Genomic DNA, 16620 nt, shown 5'->3' on the forward strand with positions numbered 1-16620 from the left:
TGATTTTAACCAGTAGCCTATGACTTTAAATGTCAAGTGATGGAAAACAATAGATCTAGCCATGCCATATTGTGACGCTTTGTTCAAAACGCAGTATGTTATCGATCATCATTTCCAAGCCAACTTTACTCTGTTTTTTTTTTCGATCATACGGTATATTATTAATAATATCAACTATTACATATCACTAAAGAGCGAAAATTCGAGATATATTTTTATAAAAACATTTTTTAAAGGCAGTATTTATAATATAGGAAATTCAAATAGTTCGTTTTCTGACAGATAGAAAAAAATTGTCTGACACTTAATGTCGAAGGAAGCTAGATAAAATCAAGAAAAATATGTTTTCAAACTAAATCTTAAATAACTTAAACACGATTTATTTTAGGTATAGAAATATGTATACTCAAAAAGTAACGAATTGGAAAACTTTTGCACTAGTGAAATAGAAAAAGTGGGTTTCCATTTGAAAAAATGATTTATGGTAATTTTTTAATCGCTCAATTCCATGACAGCTACCGCCATTATTATATGATATTTAAACAATTTAATTTTTGAAATAAATAGCCACATGTCTTCTCTTTAAGTCACAGTGGCTGTGATAATCACTAAATTTGGCAAATTTTTTTGACAGGTTTTTTTTTCGTCCAAAAATTTTAAATATTTTTTTTCTCAAAGACGGTTAATGTTAGGTATAGAGTATTTAATATCAAAATTCATAAAATTTTACAGAGAATTTAAGTATGTAATAAAAAATGGGGGTTGCCCATTTAAAATAAGAAAGTTTTTGTCAAATTGCCGCCATATTGAAAATATTTTTAATCGATAGATCTTGTTGTAAAACAATGATGTGCAGAAAATCTCCGATCTAGATATTGTGGTTCTCTAGAAACTTCTAATGCACGCTCAGCCAGTGGTGGAGTGTTCGCTCCTCTCTTTACCTTGGTGGGCTGATGGCACCCAGAGTAGTTAACGCTGCTTGACTATCAGATAAGATTGTTATTTCTTGTTCCCGATAGTTCCTATCTAAGATAAGTTGTAAGCATCTTTCGATAGCGCATATTTCTGTAGGAGGGTGGGGTAGGTGCCAACTGGATGGGAGTATTTAGTTCTCGATCCAAATACTCCGATCCGTGATCCTGCTTTAGTTTTGGAAGCATCAGTATAACAAATTATGGTATAGCCTTTTAACTGCTGAGCAAACGTTTCTCTTTTCCAATTCTTCTTATTGCTCGATGCTACATTGAGTTGTTTCTCAAAGTTTTACATTTTTGGTATCCACTGGGAGTTGGATGAGTGGTATTTCCTTTTTGAGGGTGTTCCAAAGTGCCTATTGAGAACCACTGGATCTTTTCTAAGGTTTCTTTCTTGTAAATTTAATCTACTACCTGCCATATTATCAATAAATTGTGTTTATTATCTAAAAACTAAAAAGATTGCAAATTTTCAAATTTATTTTCTCGTGAAAAAATCATAATCGTGTTTCTGGGGTCGAACTATACTATCCCTAAAAATATTTGCACTTATTTCAGACTCACCCTGTATAATATAAATATAGCTATGCTCATATTATTTCAAAAAATATTTTTTAAAATAATATTCAACAAAATATTCTATTTTTTATTTTATATAAATATTATATTTATTTAAAAGATAAATACTCATGATCTCATGAAGATATAAATAATTAACAAAAAATAGTTAATTATTGTAGTTTAAATAAAATAATTTTTTTCAAAAATTACTAAATAAGACTTACCTGATTCTATGTTTTCACAAGAAAATAAAATCTAGATCCCCAAAAAACCGAAGCTTTTCACCTCACACTTCTCAAAATTTTCCCCCTTTTTCGATATTTCTGTAGGAGGGTGGGGTAGGTGCCAATTGGATGGGAGTATTTAGTTCTCGACCCAAATACTCCGATCCGTGATCCTGCTTTGGTTTTGAAAGCACAGTATACCAAATTATGGTATAGCCTTTTAACTGCTGAGCAAACGTTTCTCTTTTCTAATTCTTTTTATTGCTCGATGCTACATTGAGTTGTTTCTCAAAGTTTTACATTTTTGGTATCCACTAGGAGTTGGAGGAGTGGTATTTCCTTTTTGAGGGTGTTCCAAAGTGCCTGAGCCGACAATTCTCCCTGTACTGTTTGCGTCCAGGACCATTCTAATCATTGTCGCATTGGCACATCTACCGATGACAATGTGCAGTGGTGTTAGGTCTATTATGACCTCTATTGCTACTATTGACATTGAAAGTAACATAGTGTCCTAGATAGACCGTGTGAGAAATAAAGATGACGAAATTTTTAGGAGAGCTGGTTTAGAAAAACGTGGGCTCTTTGAAATCATCAAAAAGAGAAAAATAGCCTATTTCGGACGTATACTACGTCCAAGATAACCTACGAGAGTGGTCTCTTTCAGCGTCTAATACCCCAGAGTAAAATAGAAGGAGAAAAAAGGGGAATATGCCGAAGAAAGCCTGGTTGGCTAATATTCGTCATTGGACAGGAATACAGGACTTCCAAGCACTCCAAGTCGCTGCAACTAATTGAACCATCTGATAAGAGAGAAAAAGTTGAACGCCCACGCAGGAATCTGTACTTTATAAGAAAAAGAAAGTTTTGTTTGAAAAAAGCTCTGTTTGAAAAGACCTGAGAAAGAGCTCTAGCTCTCTTGTCGATTCCATATAATATAATAAAGAGATCATCAGGAATAATGTTGGACCAAAACCAACACTCCTTTGGTCTTGGGTGAGTGAAAATCTAGTTAGGTAAGCAAAGTGTCATGTAAATAGACGTAAATCAATTGGATGTCTAATAAATATACGTTGTGACCGGAAACATCAAAACCAGAGGAAGACTTATAGGTAATGATTCAGTATTAATACAAAAAAGACCACAAAATATAAAAAAATATAATAATAAATAATTAATAACCATAAAATATTAAATTAATGAATAAGTTTTTATATGTTTAAATTTGAAGAATAAATAAACAAACTGGTTAAATTACCGTCAGCGATATAGACAATAGATGCACTTAGATTAAAGCGCACTATACCGACATAATAAAGGAAACTTCAAAATCAAGAACCACAGACTATGTTTGATCAAATTACCAACAGATTCAATGGTCCACAGGAAACTGTATTGCAAGGAAAACACTCTACAACAAATCATTTCGTCCATGGACCACTTTAGTGCTACCGGATGCTGGTTTTTACTCTTAGTATTCAACTCATTTAATCTCATTTATTTACCTTACATTTGTTTCAGTTTAACATTTCAAATATACCCATTTATAATAATTCTAAAATTAGACTAAAATTTAAGTATTCGAACTTTGATAATAAATTTTGTAAACTACTTGCAATTATAACTTATTATTCTAGATTGAATATGTAAATTATCAGTACAGGAAAGAAATATGTATAAGTGTGTGCAGGTGATCAAGGATTTTCCTGTCTTTTTTATGTGTTTTAATTTTAATTGACTGGATGTTTTATTAGGGGACTCCTTTTTTATAAAAATAGCAATATTATAAACTTGCTTAAAAGAATCAGTAGTTAAGAATTCGCACACAAAATGACGTCTGTTTTTTCTTAATCACATCGCCATTAAAATGCTAAATATGATTTAGTGGTAAAGCGATATTACTATTGCACTATTTTAGTTACAGTATGCTTTATCATCGTCATCATCATTTAGCTTTTTCCGTCCACTTCTGAACAAAAGCATCCCTCAACTCTAACCATTTCTTTCTATTTTGTGCCACTTGAATCCAGTTTCCAGCCACTCTCTTCATTCAATTTTTTTTCGTTGCTTTTAATTTTTTATTTTAGTAATTTTAGTAAATTCTTAATTATTTCCTTCTTAATTTTTTGATTTTTTAAATTCTTTTTCTAAGTAAATTTATTGAAATAAATAAATCTAATGCATAAACTATATATATTCTGCTTATATTCTAATAATTGAAATTTTGATTTAAAGCGAATTATACAGGGTGGCGCGTCATATACGACGCGGTTTTTGCAAGAACAAAAGTTTGTATTAAAGTAATTTTTTTTTTAAAAAGTAATTTAAAGCATTTTCTAAAATTATGTAGTATGAGTTCTACAGGGTGACCCCAAAAAAAGTTACACATCAAAGTTATGTTTTTTGTAACAGAACGCCCTATATATTAATTGATTTTTGGATTCTAGTAAAAAAATAAAGGTTTGTTTCATTAGAAAAAAAATTCCTTAAAACTTTGATGTATTTTAAAGGTTAATATATTTTGTTTTAATGGGCCGATTTTGATGATTTTTTAAGCAATGTGTAGCCAAAAAATTGACTTTTTAGTATCTTTTTTTAAATTAAAAATGAAACTTCCCATCAGTTAATTATACGAGGGAAAACAAAATGTTGATATTTTGGTGAACGTTTGAAACACCCTGTGGAATATTTTATCATCTAGATATATCCTTTCTCGATGGTTTGTCTTTTGGTTCATCTGATTTAGCTTTATTTTTGTTGGAAATATTCGCTTTTGAAGAAGACACTAACATTTTTTTGTAATTTTTATATTAAGACCATGCCTTTGCTTTTGAGCCTAGTCAACACATCTAGTAAGTTCTGGTCCCGAAACAGGCCTTCTTGACATAAGATTTGCTTCATTTAATCTTCTTCTTATAGTGCGTTAGTTAATATGTGCGTTCTTTGAGTGCAATTCATTATCAATTTGAAAACGGCGGTTTCTTAACGATAAACTTAAAGTCGATCGTCTCGATTAGAAGTTCTCATACGAAGGTTCCTGGACGTCTAGATTGACGTCCTCATGGACGTGGTTATAATTCAAAAACCACTTAGTATACTCCATGGTATTAAAGTATTTTTGGAACCGGAATTTTATAACAAATTCAATGAACTAAACAAATATAGATATATTTGACTCACCCTGTATATCTAGAAAAATATTTTTGAAATGTGAACTACCATTAAACACATATTTTGTAAAAGGTTTGGACTGAAAATTTTCAAACAGGAATCCTGATACAGAGCTTTTCCGGAATACGGAGCCATCTTGTATGTATGCATTTGTATATGTGTGTTTATTTCAATACTAAAGTGAAAGCAACGAATTTAAATGGGTAAACTTTGTAATATCGTCGGTGAAATGTGATAAACTGCTAACTCCATTATCCCTAATTTTACAGGAGAGCAGAAAAACGGTACAAAAAAATATGTACACATGTAGGAAGTATTTTCATGGGTTAATATGATAAAGAGATAAGAATTTTATTTGCTGGGGAACAATAACACTCAATATTTCGTGTTACATAATTTTTTTCAGACACAATATGGAGATAGCAGGTATTCGTCTTGCAGAAATAAGAAATAAAAATATATTTCTGGAGATAGCAACCTTTATTGTTTGAAATTTTGAAAATGGAATTGAATATTACCCAAACAGATTTAGAAATAATGAATTAAATTTAAAAATAAGATATTCATAACCATATATTTAGAATATCGTCGGTCTAGAAGCAAAACATACAAGTCAAAAAACGAATAAATTTTAAATGCATTTTTAAAGAACTGAAGTCGCAGCATTTTGGACTTAATGAATATGAAAATAATTTAAAAATTACACTTATAATTCTTAGAAGATATTGTAGATTCAGTCCTTCCATGCTTAGCCTAATTTTTATTCAACGGTAGTAGACCGAGCTTGAAAAACAGTGCGTGATTCTATTAAATTGTTATTACTTTTCTCCTTATTTTTTTAATTTTTATAAAAATTATGTATCATTTACGTGGAAAAACGTTGAAAAAAAAAATAAAATTGATTAGGTATTATGGAAATTCTTGTACAACTAAGTAATGTTATTTAAACTATTTATAGCACGCCGATGAATTGCTCGTATATAGAGAATTTCGTTTTTCCCCTTACCCTTTACTGATACCCCGTATTTACAGAACGGATCGACGCAGGATCGGACTGGCCATATTATATATATATAACTATTAGGGGGGCACCAGCCTTGGCGGGCTCCCTTTATAGTTCATTATTTATTATTAACAATATTTGCTTTTGCATTACTTTATGGCATTTGCATTGCATTGGTTTACCTTGCAGTAGGGTAGTTCCCTGATTTCTATACAGGGTGAGTCTTAAATAAGTGCAAACGTTTTCAGGGCTGGTAAATCTCGATAAATGAAACATAATATTTTCTCTTTACCGATTTTTCAAATAAATCCAAAACAACCGACTTATTTCACTTTTAAAATTTCCAATTTTTTGCAAAAATTAAAAAAAATTCCAATTTTTTTTTTTTTAAAAGTCCAAATTTCCAAAAAAAAAAAATTCGCGCATAAAACCTCATAATCGTGTTTCTTGGATCGAAATATACTACCCCTAAAAATATTTGCACTTATTTAAGACTCACCCTGTATATAATTTGGAAAAATTGACCAAAACATAAGGCGAAAAAATATGCAAAAAAATCCACACGGGCCCCTCTTTACATTGCCACCCGGGCCCCTTTGGCCTAGTGCGACCCTGGATCGACGTACTAAAGAAACATACCAGAAAGAATCCGTGTGTTTGCTTTAGCGTGATCGTAACGAAAATTACGGAGATAGCAGCATTTCGGTGACAATTTTAGATCACTGGGAGTTAGCAAATATTATTGAGTTAAAATAGCAAATTTTCTTTAATGGGAAAAAATTTATTTGCTTTCCCTACTTACAGAGTATTTTTTCTCTTTCTAATGGTATAAAAAAACGTATTAACGTAAAAAATGGAGTTAGCAGGTTATCACGTTTCACTGACGATATATCTTATTAACAATACAATGCAAAAAGTTTTATTCACAGTAAATGAATAAAAATTAATTCACAGTAAATGAATTCCAAGGTTTGTATCCCATAAAGGCTTAAAGCACTCCACTACTTTCCATTTTCCGTTGCATAACTTGAATTCTATGTATGTTCTTTTTTGTCAAAGTACCTTTTGCCAGACCTGACAAGCAAAGACAAGAGAACTTTCAAAACTATAATAGGTCTACGAACAGGACATTGCAAGCCCACCGTAAAGGAAAAAATTTGGTAGGCGGTTTTCTTGCATCCTGCATACGTGACCAGCCCATCTTAAGCGGGATTTAGTAATCATGACTTCAGCGCTCTCGCAGTTAGCTTTTTCAAGGACCGATACGTTTGACACATGGTGGTACCATTTTTGATTCTTAACAGTCGTCTAAAGAAAGATATTTTTATTAAACAGTTTGACTGAAAAACCTGATTACTATTTATCTATTAATAGATTACTTTTAAAATAATTTAATCAACATATCTGTGTTAGAATTTGAAAAATATTTAAATAGTATTTATTTATTTATGTATGCATGTTTAACAATAATAGTACGATCAGATATCAGCGGTAGGTTAATGAACAGAACATTACAAGCTCGTAGGTGTAATTGAATAGTAATTTGGTACCTCGCGCGATCACGGTTTTTGGGGAATCCAAACAGCTGATGGATCAGCAGTACCGGGAGTATTTTAAATTGTCGAGGTCAAGGTGATGCCGGATGTATAATTTAAACTTTGATCTTTCAAAAATACGAATGGAATGTATTTTAACAGTATACCTACCTAACTCAGATCAAATGGAGGAAACGGTCTATATAACAAGTCGGCAGGTTAATTTCAGGTAAATGTCAACTATGCAGTTGAACTCTACTATGAACCTGTTATATTTTTACTCAAATTTATGTTATATTACACAAGTAAATAATGTCTATACCTCTGTGGCGGGTTCATATCTTAAAAAGAACTATTCAAGAACACTTTAGTTTTTAGCAGATAATACGCTCTTTTGGGTTGATTTTAGCATATTTTAAGTTGATTAATAAGAGTGTATTTCATTCTCTTGAATGAAAACAAATTAAAATGTAAATAATTATTAATTCATCAATTCATGTAATAACATTTTGTATTTCACATATGTTGCACATTGTAAAATTCAAAATGTGTTCAATGAATATATATATATATATATATATATATATATATATATATATATATATATATATATATATATATATATATATATATATATATATATATATATATATATATATATATATATATATATATGTATGTATATATATATCTATATGTTACCCGCATAAATACTAATAATGCTTTTGACCTTAGGAATCTACAGTTATAATGTAATCGTGTATTCCGATCTTAAACAATAATGTACCTATATATAACATTATGTAATACTATCACAGCCTATTCATAAGACAGCGAGTCGATATATGTACATAGAACTCTACGTACCCATCTAGATATTCGTTTAATTTCTTTTATGTAAGAGGTTGACTAAATATCATTTATACAACAGCCACTACTTATACAGACATTACTCACATGTATACATGCATACAGGGTGTCCCATCGAAAACGTTCCGCAAGGCATAACGGCCAGGGTATTCTTTTTTTCAAAAAATCCAAAAACACGTCAATTTTGTTTGTGAGGGGGACAACTTTTGCCCCAAAAACGATTGTATAATCTTCAACCCTCTAAGCGGGGGTGTCATCCCCCAACTCTTTTCAAATGGAAAGGGGGGTCAAGTGGTACCGATGAAAAGGGCTTTCTATTCTCTATACTTACGGGTACGGGTAGCGCAGATATTCAATGAACGCCATCCTGACAAACACCTTTATGGCAAAATTGTTCGCGAGTTCGTAGCAAAATTTCGCGAAACTGGTTCCGTTATGAATAAAAAGAGGCAGAGGGAAAATCCTGTAGTAAATGAAGCTATGGAGGTATTCGTATTGGGCCAAGTTGCCATGGATAGTACGCTGAGTACAAGAAAATTAGCTAATGAGACCGGCGTGAATCGTACAAATGTCCAAAGGATATTAAAAAAACACAAGTTCCACCCATACAAAATTCAGTTGGTACAAGAACTCAACGAAGACAATTTTGATCGTCGCTTGCAATTTTGTGAAACTATGAGTGAACGAGTGGCGGATGATAATACTTTCGTAGTTAATCGGCACAACTGTCGGTACTGGGCTGAGGACAACCCCAGGGTTTTTCACGATGTGCACACACAAAACCCTCAGAAATTGAACGTGTGGACTGGTATTTTTGGAAATTCTATTATGGGTCAGTTTAACGATATTGAGAAGAACTTCAACGCTCAGTTGTCACAGTTCAAAGTCACAGAACAGCTATCTAGCAACTACCGCACCTGATCGTTCAACCTTGTGGCAAGTGAAAAAATGCGTAAACATCTAGAAATAATAAGAAAAAAACTCAAATTGGTCGAAGGAATTTATCCTTTTCATTTACTCTGATAAAGGTTTAAATACACTTTTCAAATTTCAATCCTTCATATTTTCTCAATGACTCGACCGATTTTCAAAAACGGGCGGGAAAATATAGAGAATAGAAAGCTCTTTTCATTGCGGCTCCACTTGACCCCCCTTCCCATTTAAAAAAATTTGGGGGATGACACCCCCGCTCAGAGGGTTGAAGATTTTGCAATAATTTTTGGGGCAAAAGTTGTCCCCCTCACAAACAAAATTGACGTGTTTTGGAATTTTCTGAAAAAAAAAATGACCCTGGCCGTTATGCCTTGCGGAACGTTTTCGATGGGCCACCCTGTATAAAATAAGTAATAACACACGCGTGAGTTTTTGAAGTTATAACAAACTAGTATATTATAACTTCAAAGCCACACCATTTTATAGAAATTATTAAGCTTTATTCATAAATTACTAATTCAATTATTTATTTAAATTAACATCGTCTTAATGTCAGTGCTATCTATTATTTACAAAAAAAAACGCACATCTATAGGGAAATTCAGGGAAATTCAAATAACTTTGGTTGCACATCATAATACGACCACCAGCAAACAGCAAACTCCATAAGACGACGCATGGTGTCATTGAAAGTTGTTTTAATTTCCCTATATATTGCATAGTAACATAAGCGCACCCTGCTAATTTATTAATTCGCAACAATGAAAGCAGAACTGGTAGATCCTTTTAAATCAACTATTCTTTAGAGATTGGACATGAAACAGTTCTGCTGTTGGATAAAATTTTGTATGGCATTCGTGTGTTAACATAAGTCACTTGGGAAAATCATCCCCCAAAAATTACATAGGAATATTACACATTTGCATTGTACTTACTCATATACGGCGCGCACGAGCAAGAGTGTTCTACCAGTGTCCCTTTCTCGAGAAAAATAGTTTATAAGCTTAGCAATGAGCTCTTATTCATTTTGGTTAAATCTTTGAGTTATTTTTGCAATAAAAAATTTTTTGTTTTACAGCAATAATCAAATTTTAATTTTGACATTCATCGATGTCCGTCAATAAAATGATAACCTCAATGACAATCCTCAATGACAAACCTCAATGACAAAATCAAATGACAATGACAGTTATTAAAAAGAATAATATACAGTAATTTACGAAATGCCGTAATGACGTCACCAATCTCTTTCATCTGGTTGGCAAGTGATTGATAGATTTCGACACTATATGACGTCATGTCATGTTGAACGATGGTTGAACATTCTATACTTATTAAATTAGTGTACCTAATGTTTTATTGTATCATACGGGATTCCAACATCAATTCTATTTTTGTCGATTTGTCTCTAAAACAGGTGCTAAATATATTTTAATGAATTAAACTATTGTTTGTAATTGATCTAATGATTAATTGATTTTCATTCATGAAGTCATTCGGCTCAACGTGCGGGTTTACTTTTTTAATAATTCATGTAGGATTCTTACAGATACTTTGTATCAATTATAGACAGATGCGGTAAATGCCAAGAGTAATCTTAACAAGTGGTATATCAATTAAAAAAAAATGCTTCCTGTATTTTTTCTTAAAAGTAATGCGGCAACCTTTGAATTGAATTCATTAATAAATAAATTTATAAAACAATTGAATGACCGCAAAACGGAACAGGAATTTAGAAACAGAATATTTTTACAGAAATTTTTTAAAATTTATTAGTAATCTATGAGTTTTGATCAAACACATACTGCAAAATCACCTCTGTAAATATATGTACCTAAGCATGTCTTCTGATCTAAGTAAATATTACTTTTTATAAATTTTAGTTAAACAAATTTTACTTATATCATTTATCATTTGAGACAATGGCATAATAAAATTCGAAGTATTGTAATTATAATTATGTTACTAGAATACGCAATTATAGCACGCATCTAAATCAGAATAGTTAGGTATAGACAAGGTGCTCCTCTGAATGTAATATGTTATTTATATAGCACATAGGTACTATATTTAGGTCTAAAAAAATCATATATTTCTAGACCTCATCAAATATAGGACGATAAGCGAATTTTTTAATGCAACGATTCCCCTTCATCGATGTGCAGTAGAGAGCCGAACATAGACATAACTTTAGTTTGTATCCGCTGGCTATACGAGGATTGTCTTTTATATTTTGTATATAAAAACATACTAGGCACATATATCAAATATCAAAATCAACTGTCATCTTTACTTAACTTAACGTCAAACTTTTAGACCGCTTCGTTTAAAGCTGCACTTAAACTAAATTTTGGACGTTTCCGAGTTTGCCGAAAATGGAATTAAGCCGAGAAAATTTTCAAGCAATAATTTATAACAAAATGCATTTAGATCAAAATGTTAAAATGTAACTAAATATCAACTTATATATTGATATTTAGTGTTATATACCGGGTGCGTCTCATAAGTGGCTCACTCCTATAACTTTTTTATTTGTTCAGATAAAAAAACGAGATTTGGTATGTTAGTATATGACAAAATAGGATTGATTGACGTATTCAATTGTTTTTGGTCACTTCCTGTTTAACCGGAGACTACAACTTTTGATTTTTAAATGGCACCCTCGGTGTAGTTCTACTTTATTCGATAGAAAATGACACTCGCTGATAGAATGACATATCATATGTCAAAATTGACATTTTCACATATATGGATTAATTTAAATTGTAACATGCGGTTCATAACAACAATTTGACTCAAAATACCAAGTGTGTGGTAGCAAATTATTCGTAAAAAATACTTTTTCCAAATATTCTGATAAGCCACCTTTGTTCCTTTTGAAAAATATTAGATAAAAAAGCGAGATTTGGTATGTTAGTATATGACAAAATAGGATTGATTGACGTATTCAATTGTTTTTGGTCACTTCCTGTTTAACCGGAGACTACAACTTTTGATTTTTAAATGGCACCCTCGGTGTAGTTCTACTTTATTCGATAGAAAATGACACTCGCTGAATAGAATGACATATCATATGTCAAAATTGACATTTTCACATATATGGATTAATTTAAATTGTAACATGCGGTTCATAACAACAATTTGACTCAAAATACCAAGTGTGTGGTAGCAAATTATTCGTAAAAAATACTTTTTCCAAATATTCTGATAAGCCACCTTTGTTCCTTTTGAAAAATATTAGATATGATTAAAAATATGATATGGGCATCTTTTAACCAGCCAACAAGGCACGAAAAACATTAGACGATAAAATACGTTTTTTCGAAACTCCTTAGTTAGGTTAGGTTAAAAAAATAGTGTTTTTAACACAGCCATTGCACTCTAGATTGAAATTTAAGATACAATTTTGTTTAAGCAAAAATGTCAAAAGTTGACATATGGTATGTTATTCTAGTCAGAGTGTCATTTTCTATCAAATAAAGTAGAAATATACCGAGGGTGTCATTTAAAAATCAAAAGTTGTAATCATTTTCGGTGAAACAGGAAGTGACCAAAAACAATTGAATACGTCAATCAATCCTAATTTATGTCATATACTAAAATACCAAATCTCGTTTTTTTATCTGAAAAAATAAAAAAGTTACAGGGGTGAGCCACTTTTCAGACGCACCCTGTTTTTTGTTTTTTTTTTAATTAATTTTTAAGATTAGAAAATTATGAAACATATACAACGTAGATTATTTTTTATGAATTTAAGTTGCAAGTTTTTTTTTGCAAGAGGGCGGTCATTAATTTAATGCATTTATCATTTTTTGATAGCTATATTACAATAACAAGAAATCGCACTTGTTGCAAACCTTCTGATGCCGTGTATTTTTGATAGATTCCAGTTTACTAAAACACAAATAAAAACTATTAACACTCGTTAATTATCAATTACCCAAATCTGTTTCACCCTGTTAGAGAAATAAGCTGCTGCAAGAAACGATAGAAGAACTTGTCTGTTAGAACTGGAATAGACTGACGTCACTGGGGATTCCTAAGTAAGCGAGAGCAGAGAATAAAAAAACTAATAATAGCCGTACGTTTATTATGTTGTTTAATAACAAGCTATATTCCGCTTTGAAAAATGATTCTTGGTACTGCCACTAAATCATTAAAGAAATTTGGACAAAGATTTTTCGGATGAATGTTTTATAGAAAATAATAATAAACTATTTCACTGCTATAAATAATTAATTTAATTTTTTCAGTGATTTAGGGTTTTAAATTTATTTTTATAACTTGTAAACTTTGTTAGTGAATGAATGAATCATAATCACACATGATCAATCTTGAAGTAAATATGGACTGGTAAATACCTCTGGTTATACTTTTATTGTTTCTGAATAAGGATAAGCAACCGTTTTTGTCATAAAGTTCTTTTATGTTTTAACTAATTGGATAAATATACTCTGAAATCTGAAACAAATTAATTAAATTAAAATTTAAAAGTCAAATTAATAAAATTGCGTTTATCTCATCAAGGAAACTGAAATGAAAAACAATTTTGCTAACAAGAGAAAAAGTCAGTTGCAGACATTTTTTTAGACAAATAATCCAGTGATAACCCATATGCACGTCCCTGGTGATTATGTCGACAATTTTTTAGCATTAAAATATATAGCACTTTTCTTGTAGTAACTTTTACCTTCAAAATTTTATTCCTATCGCTAAAAGCACTTGGAAGAAATTTATAATAAATCGAATCAAAAATGAAGACTGATCCCCTGTACCTAGGAAACAAAGCAGAATCGGACTTATGTTGATATAAAAAATAAATCTTATTTTTACATGAGGAATATTCCAAAAAGAAATGTCACCTGCTTTTTGAAACACCCTGTATAAATAAACGATATATAGAATGTTCAGCCATCGTTCAACGTCGCGTCATATATTGTCGAACTATCTGAATCATTTACCAACCAGATTAAAGAGATTGGTGACGTCATTATGGCATTTCATAAATTACTGCATATTCTTTTTAGTAATTGTCATTATCATTTGATTTGAGGTTATAATTTTATTGACAAAGATCGATCAAAATTAAAAATGGATTATTACTATAAAACAAAATTCAAATGTTTTTATTGCAAAAATGCTTCAAAGATTTAACCAAAATGAACAAGAGCTCATTGTTAAGCTTATAAATAATTTTGGTAGAACACTCTTAGGCACGTGAACGCCTTATATGAAGTAACTACAATGCAAAGGTGTAATATTCCTATGTAAAAAACAAACTGATAGCGTTTATAAATAATTTAGCGAATTGCTGATACTTGAGAAATAGGAATTTCAACAGTCCAAAGGATTGGAATTAAAAGGATTGTAACTGATGAAGACTTGTCAAGAAGAAATGAATAAATGCCGAAAAAAGGGAACACGCTTTTTCAATAATACAGGAACGTACTTACAATTTTCTAAACAATATGAACTGATCTCAGACACACCCTAAAACTCATATTTGACAAATAATGATGACGTCACGGTAAACAATGGCTGAACAGTCTTTAGTAATAGAATTTTGAGGTGAGAATTTGAAAACAAATCCCTTACCCGTCTCTCTTTGGTAAATAAAGCCGCAAAACGAATATTTAGTGCCAATCAAATTAAATTGAAAATCGAATTGTAAGTTGGGGTTGATTAGAATAACGTCATTATAAATATGCACATTACAAATTCACTATACCACAATTAGAGGTAGCGTATATACAACGCAAATTATATGCAAATTCCTTGATATTAACCAGCTCCATTGTTTTGAATGATGATAAAATCTCTGTATAGATCTCTGTGTATGTGTTTAACGAACCATCTTTAACAATTTTACCAATGGTGGTTGATTTGGAGGGATACAATTGAATAAATAATAAATACAATAATAAAACTCTTTTTCTTCAACTTATTTTAAAACCAATTCAATGTCCTTAGTCTAAAGTAATTTCTTGTCTTCAGGTTTAACCACTTTTGTACATTAATTGTAAGTGATTCACCTAGAAAAAAAAATATGCGGATGTTATTTTTCTTGCATTCTTCTTAACCTTCCAGCAAGACCAGTTCTGTAGTGTTTTATCGCGAAGAGTAAACAGCTCCAAGATCAATGTTCATTAAAATGTAATTTATTCATTACAAATCAATAAACGTACAGTTATAATTATGTAATGATCGTTTAGAAAAGGCATTTGGTGTTAAAATCTAATTCGGCAGTGGCGTAACTAAAAACAGTTTCTAGGAAATCCATTGACTTTAAAAATTAAAATTAGTAAAAAGTATTTATTTTAAACAGCGATGGCACGTTAGATCTTTATGGAAAACCGGATTATTTTGATAATTTGGATTTTTACATAAAGGCACCGGCTCCATCTATATTCCATATCAATTATTAGACTTTTAGTTACGTAATCGAGGACGCGATTTTTAAATTCATTGTTGCCAACCATAGACATATTCTGCGCCGTGCTGACTAACTGGAATTTAAATTTCGCGCTGAGGATTCAAGTGGTAGCTCTGCTGTAAAAAATGTCAATTTGCCGCATTTATTTATTTATTTAATGACATATTTTTATTCGTTTTGACACTTTAATTTTGTATTACGAGTTTTTGGTTTAATTAAATAGTGTTGTAACACTTTAACCTTGAAAATGTTTACTAGCAGACCTTGCAGTCGAAGATTGTTCTTTTTAGAACCTATTTTAGTGCGAAGTGTACAAGATAGCTTAATAGCCGTAAAAAACACATCGCAACTTTATTAGAATATTTTGAACGGGAAAGCGGTTGTAATGGCCATTTATGACCCTTAAGTGTTGGTAAGAAGGTGAGTTTTGTTAATGTAAATAATAACTGTTTATATATTTATAATTCATTTATTTTGTTTTCTAAAATATTTTGATTAAAAGAAAATACATTAAAAAACATAATTTGTTGATAATTTGGCAACATTGGTAGTAGATTAAATTTACAAGAAAAAAGAACAGAGAAGATCTAATGGTTCTCAAAATTTAAGGAAACATATTTTTTTAATTTTCAAAGTAAAATAACTCGGTTATTTTGGGCTTATTTGAAAATGGTGCAGAGAAAATATGTTTTTTTTCGGGATCTACCAGTAGGGTTCGGAAGTAGTTAATTAAGACGTAATTTACCTGATTAACTACGTGTAGTTTTTTTCAAAAACTACGTTTTTTCCCGTTCATTAACTACATGAAAACTACGTTAATAAACTATGTATTGATATTATGAATAATTTTTCTTTGTATGAGGTGTAATAGGGATAATATGATTTAAATATTATATTTAAAACCATATTTCTTCTGTTT

General features: G+C 30.9%; 1 protein-coding gene across 1 annotated transcript in view; it reads right to left on the reverse strand.

Annotated features, from left to right (window-relative positions):
• Positions 1–1781, reverse strand: part of LOC115882145 (laccase-2-like) — a 52385-nt gene extending 50604 nt beyond the window's left edge. Inside the window, exon 1 of the mRNA XM_030900011.1 lies at positions 1760–1781. The gene's annotated coding sequence lies outside the window, so the exon portion shown is untranslated. The remainder of the gene's footprint in view (positions 1–1759) is intronic.
• Between the last annotated feature and the right edge of the window lie 14839 nt (positions 1782–16620).

The sequence above is a fragment of the Sitophilus oryzae genome, unplaced genomic scaffold (assembly GCF_002938485.1).
Source record: "Sitophilus oryzae breed Bouriz unplaced genomic scaffold, Soryzae_2.0 scaffold_177_pilon_pilon, whole genome shotgun sequence".
Taxonomy (NCBI): domain Eukaryota; kingdom Metazoa; phylum Arthropoda; class Insecta; order Coleoptera; family Curculionidae; genus Sitophilus; species Sitophilus oryzae.